The sequence below is a fragment of the Gracilinanus agilis genome, chromosome 1 (genome assembly GCF_016433145.1).
Source record: "Gracilinanus agilis isolate LMUSP501 chromosome 1, AgileGrace, whole genome shotgun sequence".
NCBI classification, from domain to species: Eukaryota; Metazoa; Chordata; class Mammalia; order Didelphimorphia; family Didelphidae; genus Gracilinanus; species Gracilinanus agilis.
In genome coordinates this window covers 138,979,437-138,998,571 of record NC_058130.1, presented here as the reverse complement: position 1 = coordinate 138,998,571, position 19,135 = coordinate 138,979,437, and the positions used below count along the sequence as shown (strand labels likewise).

Below are 19,135 nucleotides of genomic sequence, written 5' to 3'. Positions count from 1 at the left end.
CCCCCCTCCCCTGGCCGATATGCATTTCCACTGGTTTTAACATGTGTCATTAATCAAGACCTATTTCCAAATTCTTGTTAGTTGCACTGGTATGGTACTTTCGATCCCCAATCATGTCCTCACCAACCCATGTATTCAAGCAGTTGATTTTCTTCTGTGTTTCCTCTCCTGCTATTCTTCCTCTGAATGTGGGTAGCGTTCTTTTCCATAAATCCCTCAGAATTGTCCTGTGTCATGCATTGCTGCTAGTACAGAAGTCCATTACATTCTATTTTAGCACAGTATATCAGTCTCTGTGTACAGTGTTCTTCTGGCTGTGCTCCTTTCACTCTGTATCAATTCCTGGAGGTCTTTCCAATTCACATGGAATTCCTCAATTTTATTATTCCTTTGAGCACAATAGTATTTCATCACCAGCATATACCACAGTTTGTTCAGCCATTCCCCAATTGAAGGACATACCCTCCTTTTCCAGTTTGTTGCCGCCACAAAAAGCACGGCTATAAATATTTTCGTGCAAGTCTGTTTATCTATGATCTCTTTGGGGTACAATCCCAACAATGGTATGGCTGGATCAAAGGGTAGGCATTCTTTTATAGCCCTTTGAGCATAGATCCAAATTGCCATCCAGAATGGTTGGATCGGTTCACAACTCCACCAGCAATGCATTAATGTCCCAATTTTGCCACATCCCCTCCAACATTCATTACTCTCCCCTTCTTTCATTTTAGCCATTCTGCTAGGTGTGAGGTGATACCTCAGAGTGTTTTGATTTGCATTTCTCTAATTATTAGAGATTTAGAAGACTTTCTCATGTGCTTATTGATAATTTTGATTTCTTTACCTGAAAATTGCCTATTCATGTCTCTTGCCCATTTATCAGTTGGGGAATGGCTTGATTTTTTATACAATTGATTTAACTCCTTATATATTTGAGTAATTCAACCCTTGTCAGAGTTTTTTGTTATAAAGATTTTTTCCCAGTTTGTTGTTTCCCTTCTGATCTTGGCTACATTGTTTTGGTTTGTACAAAAGCTTTTTAGTTTTATATAATCAAAATAATTAATTTTACATTTTGTAATTTTCTCTACCTCTTGCTTGGTTTTAAAATCTTTCCTTTCCCAGAGATCTGACAAGTATACTATTCTGTGTTCATTTAACTTATTTATAGTTTCCCTCTTTATATCCAAGTCATTCACCCATTCTGAATTTACTAAATGTATTTTTAAGGGGAAAAAATTTGGAAGAATATTGTTGCCTGCCAATTCTTACAATCCAGATGAAATATCTGAATTGTGAAATTTACATAAATAATACACTACTATTGCATTTGGCCAGATTATTTTTTGAACTATACTAATGTTGGGAAAAATACTTTCAAATGTTACAAAACACAAACTATATTCATGTGTTTGGTCTAAGAATGCAGACTTGGATTCTGTCAAATATAGCCTTCCTCCAACATGCTGCAAAGGCTTTTGTAACAAGACAACCTCCATCTTTCTTTTCTGCTTCAATTTTATCTGTCTTCTACTACTAATTACAGAAATGCAAAGATTCCACCTATTTCAAGTTGTCAAACCTGATAACCAAAGTGTTCACAGGCAGATCATATATAAACTGAGTTTTGTTTTATTTTTCAGGACTGAGAATTTTATTACTTAAGTGAAAATGGATATTATCTGGAAGCCCCACTCCACCCCTGTTTTTAACTTGGCTTAGATTCTGGCTCTGTTATTTACTACTATATATATGTAACTTTGGTCAAGTCACCTAACTCTTCTGGGACTCAGTTTCCATATCTGTAAAATGAGGGGGTTATCCCATCTAAATCTATGATCCTAGATTTAAGTAAATCCAATTCCTACCAGGAGAGTCACAAAATTTATTTAATAAATTTTCTGCCTCAATAATAGTGCTGGTTAATGATTTATCCACATCTGTCCTTGGTTTAGTCACCTGCCAGGTTTTTTTAATAGATTTTCAATCAGTCTTTGAGGCACATGGCCTTATTCAAAGAGGTGCTCATAGCTTCAGTTACCAGCTGTGTCCTTTGTAGGACAACAACTTCCCCTGTGTTCAAAGATCTGCTATTTACAAGTTTGGGTTTAATTAAAACAGTATTTTTCTCTCGAATCCTGGATGATAAAACTGTCAGTGAACGATAGAAAATGCAAAGTCCAGGTGGGTATTCCAGTATTAAGTGCTGCAACTAGCAAAAGATGGGAAAAACATTAGAGTCCCCAAAAAAAGAACAATTGTACAATCAATCCATCTGCCAGTTTTAGAAATTTTGCAAAAAAAAATGGTAATGATTCAGTTTTTTAAGCCTTTATGTTTTACTAAGGAAAACAAAAGCAAACTGTTTCCCCAAAAAGTATAAAAGGTGAGGTAGAAAATAGAAAAAAAGGATAGAAAAATAATATTGAAGCTAAATTAAAGGAGTAATTTTGTAATAAGAGGTAAATATCAGGACCTAAAAGTGCCATATACATAGGTATTTAATAAATGTTTATAGAACAAGAGAAAAAAGTAGTATGCTCTCTTGAATATCTTGCCAGATGGTTTTAGTACAGGGTTTTTGGACACTGGAAAGTGCTTAGATAATTCACTAATCTGAATATCAGAGTCTATACGTAAGCCCCACTTACATGGTTTAGAGTCACCTAGATGTCACAGTCCAGAAAATGTTTGACTTATTGTCTATAAGACCAGAGGTTCAAATTCTGATTCTGATTTTTAGTAGCTCCAAGACCATGAGCAAGTCACTTAACTACTCTCAGTGTAAAATGGGTATTGTAGAAGAGCTCTGGTGATCAAGAGCTAATTCTTAGACCAACATACTAATGTTTTTATTGGGGTAACAACAGTAGAGGGGGAAGGGACAATGATAATTAGACAAGTGGTCTGATACATTAACATGAAGTAATCATCACAAGATACTTTTAAGATTAAAATTAATATAAAATAACTAAGTATTGTGTTTTATGAAGTTTATTAATAATAACTAAAGTAAAAACTTTAGATAACCAAGCCACAGTTGCGGGGGAAAAAAAGGAGGGAGAGGGAGGAGTTATATAACTATATAAACAATAACGTGAAGATGCAAACATGGGGTGCAGGGAAACAGATGCTGAGACATGAAAGGAATTCTGGGGAACATAATTCAAAAGGTACAAAATTTCCTTATACATACCCCTCTGTGATCCTTTGGGAGACTAGTCTCCCCAAATGGAACATTTTAAACATAACCAACTTTAAAATTACAATAATTTGGGGATAAAAGGAAATAAAAGAGAAAAAGAATAAAACCAATGATTGCTACAGTCACAAAAAAGCCAATTTGGGGGCAGTCCCCTTTGGCATAAGAGTATACATTCAAAACAAATGCATTCAACCTGCCAAAGTTCAAATTAGCACATCCCAAAGTTCACTCTGGATCTTCTGGTGCAGCATGTGGTCTCTGCGGGCAACTTCATGGAGCCTTTTCCAAAACGTTTGCCTTCTGGATTCTGAAGGTAGCCTCTTTTTCTAAATTAGGCTCAAATTCCAATCAAAGGTCACAACAATAACATAGTCCTCCCCCCTGAGGAGGATAATAACAAACACAGGGATTACACAGGGATGCATGGCTGAGTTGTGAGGTATATGAATCAATTGGCAAAAGAAATAAAAAATATCAAAAAATCCAAAGAGAAAAAATAACTTGTGGATGAAATATAAAATATCACAGTCTTATGTCTAAATATTCTAAGTAAAGGAAAAACAAACCTATAAAAGGTCCTTGAAGCAGGGCCCAATTAAAGTGATATATGTAATTATGCACTGATCCAATCAGTAGCCAGGACTACAGAAAGTTTGCCACACTATGAAAGACAGAAAAAGGGACTAAATTTCAGCAGCAAATTGTAAATAGCATTTCTCTGGCCTGATTTTACCTTTTCTCTCAGAGACACTGGAACCAGGATGGCAGCCAAAGTGAGTTGCTTGTTAGGGCTCAGGGAAGTCCTACCTTTGACATATGTCAAAACAGTGGCAACCTCAAACCTCAAACAAGTTCAAGTCCTCTTGTCTTGGCTCAAAATCTCATCAATTCCATTGATTTGATCTTTGACCTTGTGCTTGATAGGGACTATGCAGGTTAGTTTTGTGCTTCTTTTGCACTGTACAGTAGATCTTTTTGTTCCCTTCTCTTGGAATCAGACAGAATCATTAAGCAAAGTTGCATATTTTTTTAAACAATCAATGGCATTATTTCTATAGTCTAAAACTTTTTTTGGTATGCATTGACATTAGGATTAATGGACATCTTTAAACTTACCACCTAGTGCAAAATCAAAAAACCTTTTTAATATTGGTAACATGTGCTTCGAGTTCAAAAAAGGAGAGAAAAAAGAAAACTCAAACACTATATTGCACATTTAGGAAAAGACAATAATAAAAACTGTTTTAAAATTCAAAAATATATAGCTTACAATCAGTGACACACTGAGTCAGAATACAAAGGTTCCTGACCAAAAATGAGATCCATTTTCTTTTTAAAGTTGGTCATGATCTGTGTGAGTGCAAATGATTTTCACAAAGTAGCAGTTTTATAAAACAGTAGTATAGTAGATAATACACATTCAAATAAGTACCAAAATTCACAAAATTCACAACAGCCCAGTTAATGACAATAACAAACAAACCCACTATCATATAGGATTCACATGAGTTGCTGTGTAGCCACTTGTTGTATGACATTTAAAAAATCTATGATCTGATGGATACTTGTCATAAATTCTATGGATGTAGCAAATCTTTTAACTTTGGCAAATATGTTTTTCAACAAAGTCTATTACTGCCATCATTACAAAATTTAGCAGAAGAGCCTAGAAAAAAAACACAAATCTCTATAATGCTGTTGAAAACTTTCTGGGGTCTGAAACCCTCACCAAGAATCCTGATTGTTCTGAAGTAGATTAAACTGAAGAGTTAAAATATCATGCATGCAGAAGATACTTTTGGCTTCATACTTTATATAAAAAAACTTTTTGGCAGGAACTTCTATTTTGTTGTCTACCTATTATTCAATATTCTTTATAATATATACATGTATATGTGTACATGTATACATATACACAAACACACACACACACACATATATATATATATATATATATAAAATATCATTTCTGAAGACCCCTTAAAAGCAATTGAGATATTCAACTCATTAAATTCTCCAAGGGTTGTATACAATTGTAACCAGTTTTGATGGAGTCCATCCATCATTATCTATGTGACAATTAACAAAGGCAAAATGAAAGAAAAGGCTGTATAAGCAATATGTGACCTCGATGGATCAGGTGACAAATCCAGCATACATAAGGAGTTATGGTTTTTCCTCTTAAAAAGGGTTTTGTGTAAGGTCTTCATGGGCTTGTACAAGTATATTTTCTTCAGTACCAGTCATAGGGGAAAGGTACAGATAAAGATCATGTAAAAGAATATATATCTAATGGTCAAAAATACAGTAGCTTAAAATGATACCGTGTAACAGAAAGATATTGATTAGATTAATATATGAACTTAAAAAATTAAATCTTAAAACAATCAGCAAAATACAATAAGCAAAGCCAGGGTACATACAGGCAGTGAAGTCAAAAAATCCTTTTAACCAATTCCAATAGACTTCTTCACTATCATGGAGAGGAAATAAAGCTTAAAAGGTTAAACATCAATAAACTTCTAAATCTCTTTTAAGGTTTCTTCCCCTCCTTCCCCAGTATTTATCAACCTTTCGCATTTCTTTGGTCACCCCTCTGAAGTTCCTCATACATGCACTGTGCAAAATCTCCATTCTGCCTGTTGTATTTAAGATTTTCAAAACTTTGTCAAAATATTTCAGTTTCGTCTGTAATTCAAGCAGCCTAGCTGGTTGCTGCATTTTCTTGGAGAGAAGTAAATAAAATGAAAAATATGCAATTAAAATACAAACTGCCAGCAAAAAAATTAAGCAGAGCCAAAATGCACTAGTTAGTTCCACCAACTCTAATTGTTCTTTCAGTGTTTCAAGCAAGCATTATTTCTCAAAAAAAAAAAAAAAAACCTAACTCAATGACAAAACAAAAAGGTAATTACTTGAAGGCAAAGAGAGAGAAAAAAACCTTTTGGGGGTTAGCTTTTCTCCTGTGCCCTCTTCCCAAAGGGCAAAACTTCAAGGGAGAACAATAGCATATTTGCATATAAAGGACTGGCTTTTCTTGGTGTTTTGGGTCAGGAGAAAAAAAAATCAGGCTTATTCCCCAAAACTCTGACTTCAAATCCATTAATCTGGGCTCTCTACCCTCCCTGTGAAAAAATCTTCAGTAGCAGCCTTCAGTAGGAGCCCAAAGTCAGCTTAAAAAAAACCAAACTGCTTAAAACTGGAAGGGGATAGGTCTGAATAGCATGTTTTTTGTTTGTTTGTTTGTTTTTCTGCTCCACACTGTGTTCTCCTTCTAAAAATGGCTAGGACAGGCTGGAAATTCACTTTCAGGGGAAAGGGAGGGTAGATTTTTATATATCACCCTCTACGTGGACTTGTCTCAGAGATAGCAGTGGGAAGTGGCAGTGGAGTAGCTCTTCACAAGAGCACACAGTGGGAGGAGAAACCACTCCCAGGCTCTCGTGGTTGGCAGCAGCAGCAACTGCAGCAATAGTGGGCGGAGCACAGGCAGCGGGGCTGGGAGGCTGCAGGTTGGACAGGGACCATTCACAGCAGCAGCAAGAGCACAGGAGGCTGGGCTGGGAGAGTGCAGGGCATACATATGGCAAAACTTATCCAGGCTATTTTAAAAAATATTTGAGAATTCTATCCTTTCATGGTCAGACAAACAGTTAAGATTAAAATTAATATACAATAACTAAGTATTATATTTTATAAAGTGTATTAATAATAACTAAAGTAAAAAAGCTAGCTAACCAAGCCATGGTCGCAGGGGAAAAAAAGGAAGGAGAGGGAGGAGTTACAGAGCTATATAAACAATAATGTGAAGATTCAAACATGGGGTGCAGGGAAAGAGATGCCAGGAGATGAAAGGAATTCTGGAGAATGTAATTCAAAAGGTATAAAATTTCCTTTTATACATACAAACTGCCTGATCCCAAGACGATAGGTATAGCTAAAGCCCAGATCAAAAGTTCATATGGCCTAAGAGATCTAAGCTAGTTTGATACAGATGTTAATTGATTGTTATAGGCAAAACAAATGGGTTGAGATAACTGACCAGTCTTCCAGAGTGTAGCCTTGGGGAAGGGCTAGGAATTTGTCATGGTTAAGGTTCAATTTAACTCAAGGTTACAGAAACCAATCATAAGAAATATCATAAAAGTCAGCTTTTTGAACTCCCCTAAAATATTATTAAAATTAATATATGCCTAGACTCCTACAGGTATAATAGTGGCACCTATCTCTCAAAATTGTTATGAGAGAAAATATTCTATTTCCAACTTTACATGTACAATCCTACTTTACATGTACAATCTTGCATGTACAATTTTTCTGCCTGTTATCTCTTTTTCGGCAATATGAGCACCTTGAAGACAAGGGCTTTGTTTTTATCTTCCTTTGTATCACCAGTGCCAGGCATTTAGTAAGCATTTAATATTTGTTGACTGACTGCCATATATAAAACATTTTGCAAACCTTAGGAATTTAACTAATAACAGTTATGTAAAAAAACTAATAGCTATAAAGATGCTAGCTATTGTAATGTACATTTATGTCATATATTATTGTTGTTATAAATAATTCTGTATTATATGATGAGGTAGGAAGATGGAGCAATGGATATAGCATGGGATTGAGTCCAGAAAAACTGTTAAAAGCTTGTGTCAGGCACTTACTAGCTTTGTAACCCTAGGCAAACCACTGAATCTCTGAATTAATTTCCTCACCTGTAAAATTGTGATAATAGTGACATATGGAAATATTGATATTTCCCAGGGTTGTCTTGAGAATCAAATAAGTTTAAATGTGTGTGTGGATTGAGAGCCAGGCCTAGAGACGGGAGGTCCTAGGTTCAAATCTGGCCTCAGCCACTTCCCATCTGTGTGACCCTGGGCAAGTCACTTGACCCCCATTGCCTAGCCCTTACCACTCTTCTGCCTTGGAGCCAATACACAGTATTGACTCCAAGACGGAAGGTAAGGATTTTAAAAAAAAAGTGTGTGTGCATGTATGTGTCATATATATATATATATACATATATATATATATGCATATGTGTATATATATATATATCTTTGTAAACCCTTAAAGAACTATACAAATACTAGATATTTTATTGTTATTAGTTATTTGTATCAGCACAAGAACACACTTCACTTATTCAATATATTTCCATTAGAATTTGAATAGTTATGGCTGACCAAAATCTTCACCTGAGAACCTATTAAGATCATACTTGTCTTTCTGCACTCAAAGAGAGACAATATTATCTATTAACACAATTCTTCGATAAAAAGGGGTTCTCTAAAAATGTTGAAATCTGCCATTCAAAGTCCTTCAAAAACCTGTCTTAAAAACCTATTAGGAGGGGCAGCTGGGTAGCTCAGTGGAGTGAGAGTCAGGCCTAGAGACGGGAGGTCCTAGGTTCAAACCCGGCCTCAGCCACTTCCCAGCTGTGTGACCCTGGGCAAGTCACTTGACCCCCATTGCCCACCCTTACCAATCTTCCACCTATGAGACAATACAGCGAAGTACAAGGGTTTAAAAAAAAAAAACTATTAGGAGGCAGCTGGGTAGTTCAGTGGATTGAGAGCCAGGCCTAGAGATGGGAGGTCCTAGGTTCAAATCTGGCCTTAGACACTTCCTAGCTGTGTGACCCTGGGCAAGTCAATTGACCCTCATTGCCTACTCTTACCACTCTTCTGCCTTGGAGCCAATACACAGTATTGACTCCAAGATGGGAAGGTAAGGGTTAAAAAAAAAAACTATTCAAAACTATTTCCCACTATTTATTCCCTAACATGAATCTTCCCATTTAAGTTATCACTTCTTTCTTGACTGTTCCAACCCACAATGTTCTCTTCTTTCTCTCAAATCCTCTTCTTAATATATACATATGTGTGTATGTTTTTATTTGATACTTAAAAAATACTATTTTCAATTATTACTTAAACCTCCATGTATATAAACAGGAAATCTAAGTACCTATGAATGTATAGGTATATATGCATATATAGCAAATAAATTATAAATTCCTTAACAGCAAAGCCTATATTTTAGATATCTATGTATTTGTATAGCTCATATAACTGAATATGGTTATGCACATTCTAAGTGCTAAATATTTGAATGATTCAGCCAAAATTTCTACACAATACAAAAATCATAAGTTCTAGGAGTAGCATAATATCCAATAAATTGAAATGCTAATGCAACTAAAATTCTGAACCCTTGGAAAGACAAAGGTTTCATGCCTATTTGAGAGAATTTTTAAATGGAGGAAAAATTTTAATTATTCAAGAATGTTTGAAAGTTTCCCTTAAACACTCTAAGTAACCTTTCCATTTAGGAACATAAATATCACCAACATATATATATGCATAAGTAAATACAAAACAAATAGAAACTAGAAGATGGAAAAAGATTGCCAAATCATTTGTTGCGGCTATGAGCTTTGAAGAAAGCTAAGGATTCTATGTGATCAAGATCAAGAATGAGTACTTGTGCACATTTAATTTGTGCACACATATATGGTATATGTTCCTAAATGAAAAGGTGACCTAAGATCTATAAAGAAATTTTTTAATTGTCCTTACAATAAGAATGTAATTAAACATACCCAAATTATAATCAGTGTAAATAATGAAACCTTTGAAGGTGTAGCATAGAAATTCACGTATTTTCATTGGGCTATAACCAATTACCATATTTTACATAATTATAATTCCTAAGATTGCAAATTCATGCAGGGGAAATTTGCCATCAATTCTAAAAAAGGACTTCCTATACTATATTATAAAAAATGAGGAGCTGGTTTTTGGAGAAACAATGGAAGACTTGTATAAACTGATGCAAAGAAAAGTGAATAGAACCTGAAGAATTTATGATACAATACTGTTATTTCAAAAATGAACAATTCTGAAAAACTTAAGAACAATGATCAAGCATGATTCCAAAGGACAAATGATGAAAAATGTTATTCAACTCAAGACAAAGAGGTGATAGACTAATATGAAAAGTGAGAAACAAAATTTTGGACATGATCAATATGAGAATTTGTTTTGCTTGACCACACTTAAGGTTTTGTTTTTCTCTCTATCTCCAGTGCCAGAGGGAAGGAATTAGAAGTGGGGGAAAGGGAATCATAGAGATAATAGAAAAAATAAAAATTAATTTTTAACAAGTCTTCCTTTATTTTTAATTTTCTCATAAATATCCCCCCACCATCATGGAGGGAAACATCATGTTCTCTGTCCTGTGGCTTCAAAATATGCAACTTTAAGTAATATGAGAATTTTGTTCTATCAGATACTATATCAAGCCTAAGACTAAGTTGTTGTTGTCGTTTTTAATCTATATAGATCTTGGTTGATTCATTTAGCAAATATTATGCACTTATGGATATCATTACTATGTTGGATGGTACCCAAATATATTATGATAAGCAGTGGTTTGTTCATAAAGTACTTTTGTCTGACATAATTTCAGAGGTTAGCATATCCAAACAATAAATACAAATGTACTTTGACATTTTCATCTATATCTATAAAATATCTCTTACATGTACATTTTATCAATGTATTTACAAGGTGATTTTAGAAATCTTATCTTCAATTGCATAGAAATTAGGCAAAGCCTCAAAACAGAACAAAACATAATAGTACAGATAAATTTATAATATTCATTCATTAAACAAAAAAGTGACCCGTGTTTCTTCAATGTTAAATTTATCCACAGCCAAAAACTAGACAACAAGAGCAGAGCCACGGTGGTGGTTGGGGGCAGGGACCTCTGGGAGTAATGGTCTCTGATTGGGAGTTCAATTCTGAACCCTGGACTGAACACAGCTCCAAATCCCACCTCAGGATTGATACCCCACTATTTCCTGAGGATTTCCTGATCTTATCGAATGCCAACATTGACTGTGAATTGATCCTGTTTCTCTGTATCTGAAGACCTGTGCGGACTGACTGGACATACAGCTGCCTGAGAGGGTTTACCCTGAAGGGCAGGCTGTGTCAGTCCTGAAGACAAAAACATCCCCCTCTGTGCCAGCCACACATAAAGACATTTGTATTTCTTTATTACTGGATTAGGTTAGCCAGTATAAGGGAATCAAGAAAACTTCCAGGCTGGTCCTTTCCTCTGTTCACCAAAGCGGAAAGGATCCTTCATCTCTCTGTGAGTTTAGCTTAGGGAATTCCTACGTTACCTCTTCCCTAATCTCACCCTTGTTATCCTATCCCAAATAGATAGTTGTTTATAAATTAGCAGTCAGATCTTGAAGTGAAAGAAAGGAGGTTGGTGGGTGGTGGTTTGATTCAAGGAAAGAAGGTCTCTATCAGATCCAGGCAAAAGCAAAGTCCTGTACTAAAAGCCATTGAACTTCCTTCAGCAAGGGGAATCAGGAAGAGCACCCAGGGATTAGGTCTCACAAAATTTACCTAATCAACCATCATTTCTCCCTCCTGTGGTGTTCTTAATCTGTTTCAGACCTTTGCTTTACTCCTGCTTCTACCATATTAGATCAAGGACAGAAAGCAGCCATCAGCTCTCTGACCTAACAGAGAGAGAAAGAGAGCACCCTTGGGGTTTAGTTCACTAACACAAACAAACTAACCATTATACCATCACCTAGGGGTTGTTCCTTTCTCTCTTTTAACAGTACATACAGTGAAAAGGGCCCTGGGCTTGGAGACATAAGGCTTTGCCAATTTACCAGGAATATAACCTTGGGTAAATTACCATTGCTCTGTTTCCTCATCTATAAAATGGGGATAAAATATTTAAGATTACCTACCTCCCAGGGAAGTTGATCAAATGAAATCATATACATAAAGTGCTTTCTAATCTTGATACTCAAACTGATCTGTAACCTCCTTGTCCTGAGTTCCCACCAACAAGGTAAACACATTAATGTGTATGCTGTGTGGCTTCCCAAAAATTCATTACAGGACAGCCACACAATGTGCTGAAGACCTTACTCACTTTCACATAAGTAGAATAGGTTCTTAATATTTTTTAATTTTTATAAATCTCTGTATATTAATTGTAAGGCCCAAAACTCCCTAGAAAGGTCCAAACTTAACTCTGGTAAGGAAGAGATATTCTGGTCAAGCCTAGATTTCCAAGGTGGGGTGGAGCAGAGTATCAATTAGAACTGAGGATGATCCATCCCTTCTAGGACAAGTAGTATTCATTTAGATGGGCAGGCACTAGGCTAAACCAGACTGTAAGTCTGACTTGAAGATAAGGTGATTGCTTTTGGTCTAGTCACAACTTAGGGTTGTGATGAACACAAGAATTTGCCTTGTCTGTGTTGGCTCTCTTCTTAGAGGATAGGCAAAAGTCTTCATGGGTTTGTTCAACTGCTGCAGAATTTTTTTTTCCTGTCTACTCAAAGCCCACTTCTTTGCACCTAGCTACAACACATATTTCTGAAAATTTCTCTGACTTAGTTGTTACACCAAGGATTTTGGCCATTTCATGCTATGAAAAGGACTGATATATGAAATAATTTCTTTTCCCTTCCTACCTCTTAAAGTGGAAAAAAGAGAAATTTTAGTCTATGAAAGTTTTTTGAATCTCTAGTCTAGTAGATATGGCCATAATAGAGTACCAAGAGCCCTGGGTCTGGAGTCAGAGGACATGGTTTGAATATCAGCTTTGCTACATTTGTTTAAATCTTAGGCTAATCACTTACCCTAAGATTCAATTTCCTCAGGCCCAAATTCCATGATCTTATTAAAACATTTAAGACAAGATATTTTTATTTCTACCCAGCTTTTATACTTGCAAAATTTTTCTAAAAACTCTGCAATTTTCTCATAGATTCAAAGCATTACAAATATCTTTATTTATCAATCAGCTATTTTTAAAGTATTCAATCAAAAACTTAAACATCCCTACTTAACACTAAGTAAGGCAGTTCGCAAGTCATTTACTAAAGTGGATGACAACTCCAGAGGTCACTGCCCTGCCTCTGGGCAGTACTAGGCAAATTGAAGGACTGCAATTGTTTTCATAAAGTGGAGGAAGGCACTGTGGAAAAAGGTAAAAAGTCCTGAACTTCCTGTCAAGGGGGCCTTTGACCTTGGACTGCTTTTTTGAAGGACTGCTTCTGTATCTTCTCCTTTAGACTTCAGTGTTGGAGGACTTCAACTTGGGACCTGGCCTTCCTTGGAATCTTTTGGAATTCATTTTGGGTGAGTGATTAGCTTACTTTCTTTTTCTGGCTTCTGGAGAGGCTGGTTCTGGAGATCCCTACAGTGGCTTTGGAGGAGGCTGTTGGTGAAACTCTAGCTGAAGACACCACTGGATATGGAGAAGCCCCTGCGGGGCTAAGCCTCACCTCACCGGAGAAGGACTAGTAGACTTGTTAAAACCTGTCTCTTTAGCTACCTTTTCCATTTTCACTCTTTCTACCTCTTTGTAAATAAAGCTACTAAAAGTCATTTTTGACTTGTTATAATATCTTTAAAATGGCGACCACAATATTACTTTAGAATTCTCACATTTAACATAAAATGTAAATTTAACTTCTTACACTGCTTTACAAAACAAATGGCACACACTGCTGTTAGAAAAGTATTTTTAAATACTGTGGAATAATGAACATCTCCAGGTATTTGGTCTAGGAATGCAACCTGGGGTTTGGCCAAGTCAAGTCCCCCAAAACATGTGCTAAATTCTTTAAAACAAGATACCTTCTGGTTCCTTTTGATTTTTGCCTGCTTCCATTTCTTCCATCTTCTGCCTCCAATTTCCAAATTCCAATCTTTCCTTCATATTGCTGCCCCAGTAATTTTACTACTATACTGCCATGGACATGGCTCTCCTCTACTTTGAAAAAACTCATTTTCCCAATGCCTACCAAATAAAGTATAAACCTCAACAAAGAAAAACATTTCAACATACAAAAAAAGAGAACTAGATATGATGTATGTAGCAATCCAGGTATACATTAATTGTGATATTATTTTAAGAGTGCTCAAAAATGATTCTTGTATTGCTTATGAATGATTTCTATAACCTTGAGTTGAATTAAATCTCAACCTTGCGAAATTCCTAGCCCTTCCCTAAGGCTACACTCTGGAAGACTGGTCAGTTATCTCAGTCTCCTTGCCTTACCTTCAACAATCAATCAGCATTTGTATCAAGACCTTAGGTCTCATGGATTCCTGATCTAGATGTTTGCTCTACCTGTTATTTCAGGTTCCTACAGTTTGTACCTCCTGATGATTACATATGTTTAAGACCACTTGGCTCTCCCCTTCCCACCACATATGGTTGTAACCCCAATAAAAGTAGATATATGACAGTTGAGAAGAGAGCTCTGAACGATGGAAGCTCTTAACCATCAGAGCTCCTAACCATGAAGCTCTTGACCATCGCAGCTCTGAACCATCTAAGCTCTTGACCACTGTCTGTCTACCTTATGCCAAACTTTCTATGTCTGCATGTCTTTATTCTTGCCTTATGTTCTCTTTCCATTAGTCCTTAACCCGTAACCCATTTTCACTCAGTCCTTGGTTCCCCTTTCTAAGTGTCCAACCCACTAGGAATCTTCGTGGAGCTTCTGGACAGCTTCAATGTAAATGTTACATGAGACTTTTAAGTAAATCTGTTAAATTCAACATGGTATTTCCAATACTGTTCTGTTTACAGGTAGTCCCTTCTGATTTTTTTTATGATATCTTTTTTGTATTATTTTGATGTTTTATTAAGATTTTTGTGTTTTCTTACCATTATTACTATCCTATAAATTTCTATCACCTTTCTCCTTCTCTTATTAAAAAAAGGGAGCAGGGGTGGTGCAACTGGGTAGTTCAGTGGATTGAGAGCCAGGCCTAGAGATGGGAGGTCCTAGGTTCAAATCTGGCCTCAGACACTTCCTAGCTGGGTGACCCTGGGCAAGTCACTTTACTCCCATTGTCTAGTCCTTATTGTTCTTCTGCCTTGGACCAATACACAGTATTGATTCTAAGACAGAAGGTCAGAGTTTTAATTTAAAACAAACAAACAAACAAAAACCACTAATTTGTAACAAATCAGTAACATCAAGCAAAACAATTGAACACACTGGACATGCCTGAAAACACATCTTGTTTCTCACATTTTGGCTACTGTCTCTGAGAGAAAATGAGGGGGAGAGAACAACCAAGAGAATATCAACAACTACTAACTGCCTAATTTCCCACCTATACAAATCTTTTATGAGAATTTTGATTTGAGGGCATTCTCAATGAGAATATTAGTAGGAAACAGGTGGGCTTTTCCAATCAATACTCAACAATTAACCTCATCTTAATTATTTCATGATTAACTAAAACATAAAAAGAAAGGATGATCTTGTGCTTAATTTTTTATTGACTACAAAAAGTCTTTGATTCACTATCTGAGTTATAGGTTCTTTTACAACAAGGTATATCCCATATATACCTCAAAATCATGGGAGATATGACAAAAGAAATAACCCTGATCTTAAACATCAAGCAAAGCATGAAACAAGAAGATATGTTTGTGATGAAAGAGAATTAGCATAGAGTCCAAGAACAATTCTTGTGGATAGTAAAGTCTTCCAAATGTTCCTGTTTGTGGATGATATAACATTAAGTCCCAGAATATTGCAGAGCCTCCTGGAAGAGATATTTACTCACTGTTGGAAGAAACCTTTAATCATTCTAAGGAGAAGGTCCTGTCCATTCACATAGGAAATGCTAAGTGGATGATGGATGTCTATTGCCAAGATTTTAACATACACTTTAATGAACACTCTATCCTTGTCCAACAGTATGTATTACAGAGAATTTATACTTGGAAATCATCAAGAAAACAAGAGATTCCCACCACACCATCCATATGTGGAACTATCAGCTATATCAAATAGGAGAAATATTGAATGATGTGGATATATTCACTTACCTTGGCAGTGTACTTTCCAAGTATGTACACATAGAAAATAAAGTTGACATACACATTGCCAGAGCTAGCTCGGTGTTTGGGAGGTCCAAAGGAAAAGGTAATAGAGGAGAGGTATTGTCTGCCTACCAAACTGGAGGTCTACATAGACACTGTACTGACCTCATTATTCTATGCTTGTGAAACCTGGACAGACTACCAGCACCATACCAGGAAATTCAATGGCTTCCATTTGAATTGTCTTCTCAAGATTCTGAAGATCATCTGGCAAGATAAGGTACTAAACATTGAAGTCCTTTTTCAAGCTGAACTGCCAAGCATTCAAACTCTGCTGCAGAAAGTGCAACTCCAAAGGGCTGGCCCCAATGTTTGAATACTAAATATCTGTTTACCTAAAAGACTATTTTATGGAGAACTCACTCAAGGCAAGAATTCACATGCAGGTTAGAAGAAGCAATACAAGGACAGTCTTAAGGTCTCTCTATTTCTACTGTGAAACATGGGAGACACTGGCACAAAACTATAACTACATTATAGGAACGCTGTACTCTAACAATAATACAGAACTGCAGTTGCTTAAAAGAAACACGAGATCCATAAATTTAAAGACATCTCCATCTCTAATGTCCATACAGGTTATTTGTGCCCAACATGTGGTAAAGCCTTCCTTCCAAGGTTATATTATTCTGATCAGTCACAGAGGGACATTTTGTACACTAATCCTTCATTTTAGTCCTCTTTGAGGATGAAGGACAACTAACCAAGCTTGCAAATAACTGTTGTTATTCAGTGGTGAGGTAGGAAAGCAGACTATGAGAGACTGAGAAAGAAGTGGAAGATGAAGTACATGCAAGAGCAAATATAACTTTTTGCTAGGAGTCTGGCTATGTAATGGAGGAGAGATATAATTAAGATAAGATAGTTTGAGGAAATAAAAGAACAAAGTGAAAGATTCTTACGAATGAGAAGACCTGAGCATATTTTTAGCCAATGGGACAGGAACCAGTAGATGATGAGATATTAAAGATGAGAGAGAGATGTCCCAGGGGCAAGCTCTGAGAGAAGACAAGAAGGGATAAGATCTAAATCACAGGTAAAAGAAGGTTATCCTTGGCAAAAAGAATGGCCTCTACTCTCTCAGACTAGAGCTAAGGAGGAGGTAATGAGTTATGAAGAACAGTAAAGAGGAAGCTTATCCCTTTGATGTTCTATTTTCTCTGGAAATTAGGAGGTGAAATCTCTGCTCCCGCTAAAATTCAAATGAAAACTGTAACTGAAAATTCTATTGATTGGTTTTATTTTTTTTCTTCAATCCTAGCAAACTCATCTTGGGGAAAGTAAAGGCATATTACTAAAGAAGACCATATCACTTGCAAAATGAAATGAAATGAATGAGTAATTTATCAGATACCTCTAAAAAGTTACCAAAATTAGGTTAATGTCATAATATAACTTTTGTTTAAAGGAGCACAGCGAGGGATTTCTAGCTAAGAATTCAACTCTAGAATAGATTCTACTTTTTTTATGATTCTCCAAAAGCAATGTGTTCTACAGTTTTGCTATTTCTGCCCTCAGAAGTGCAAATAATCAATGTATCCATAGGCATTTTAGAATTTTATTCCTAATATCCATTTGCATAAAAATCAATGACTACCAAAGGTGAACAGTTAGGGAAGTAGAAACAGAGCCACCCAAGCCCTTCAGTTCCCAGGGAAGAATTGCAGGTGTCTGCCCAGTACTTAATCTTAGCAAACAAAGGTAAATTACTTTTCAATCTCTGTGTTCCCTCTACTTCCTTCACTTTTAACAATGTTCATTATAGACTAAAAGGGAAAAATAAAACCATCAGCCAAATGAGCTATGTTTTCTCAACTTTCTAGACAGTATAAGCACTCAGCACATTCAATAGTCATGCAATTCTATTTGCCCTGTTGTCAAGGAATGACTAATTTTCCACAATTCATAAAATTTGAAATCATCTGAGATAAGGTGTTAAGCATGTTTCAGAGGAAATAAAGATTGGGAAGGAATTATCAAAATGGTTCTGAAAAGCTAAGTGACCTATTTTAATTAACAATATTTACTCAAATGGTACTAGTTTAGTCAGTAGGGGGTGGGGAATCCTATTCTGTATAGGTCTCTGAATAATTACTGTAGGAGATTAAGGAAAGGAAATGTCTTTCCTTTAGAAAGAAAAAGAAATCACAATCACTGAGAAAACAACATATTTTTTTATTTTATTTTTTTAAAACATTTATTAATAATCATTTTTAACATGGTTACATGATTCATGCTCCTACTTTCCCCTTCACCCCCCCCTTTCCCCTCCACATGGCCGACGCACATTTCCACTGGTTTTGTCATGTGTCCTTGATCAAGACCTATTTCCCAAATTGTTGGTGGTTGCATTGGTGTGGTAGTTTCGAGTCCACATCCCCAATCATGTCCACCCCAACCCATGCGTTCAAGCAGTTGCTTTTCTTATATGTTTCCTCTCCTGCAGTCCTTCCTCTGAATGTGGGTAGCATTCTTTACCATAAATCCCTCAGAGCTGTCCTGGGTCATTGCATTGTTGCTGGTACAGAAGCCCATTACATTCGATTTTACCACAGTATGTCAGTCTCTGTGTACAATGTTCTTCTGGCTCTGCTCCTTTCGCTCTGCATCAGTTCCTGGAGGTCTCTCCAGTTCGCCTGGAACTCCTCCAGTTTATTATTCCTTTTAGCACAATAGTATTCCATCACCCGCATATACCACAGTTTGTTCAGCCATTCCCCAATTGAAGGACATACTCTCCTTTTCCAGTTTGTTGCCACCACAAAAAGTGCAGCTATAAATATTTTCGTGCAAGTCTGTTTATCTATGATCTCTTTGGGGTACAAACCCAACAATGGAATGGCTGGATCAAAGGGCAGGCATTCTTTTATAGCCCCTTGAGCATGATTCCAAATTGCCATCCAGAATGGCTGGATCAGTTCACAACTCCACCAGCAATGCATTAATGTCCCAATTTTGCCACATCCC

General features: G+C 36.2%; 1 protein-coding gene across 1 annotated transcript in view; it reads right to left on the bottom strand.

Moving 5' to 3' along the window:
* Positions 1 to 19,135, bottom strand: part of LMF1 (lipase maturation factor 1) — a 731,135-nt gene that overhangs the window by 686,568 nt on the left and 25,432 nt on the right. The window lies entirely within an intron of this gene.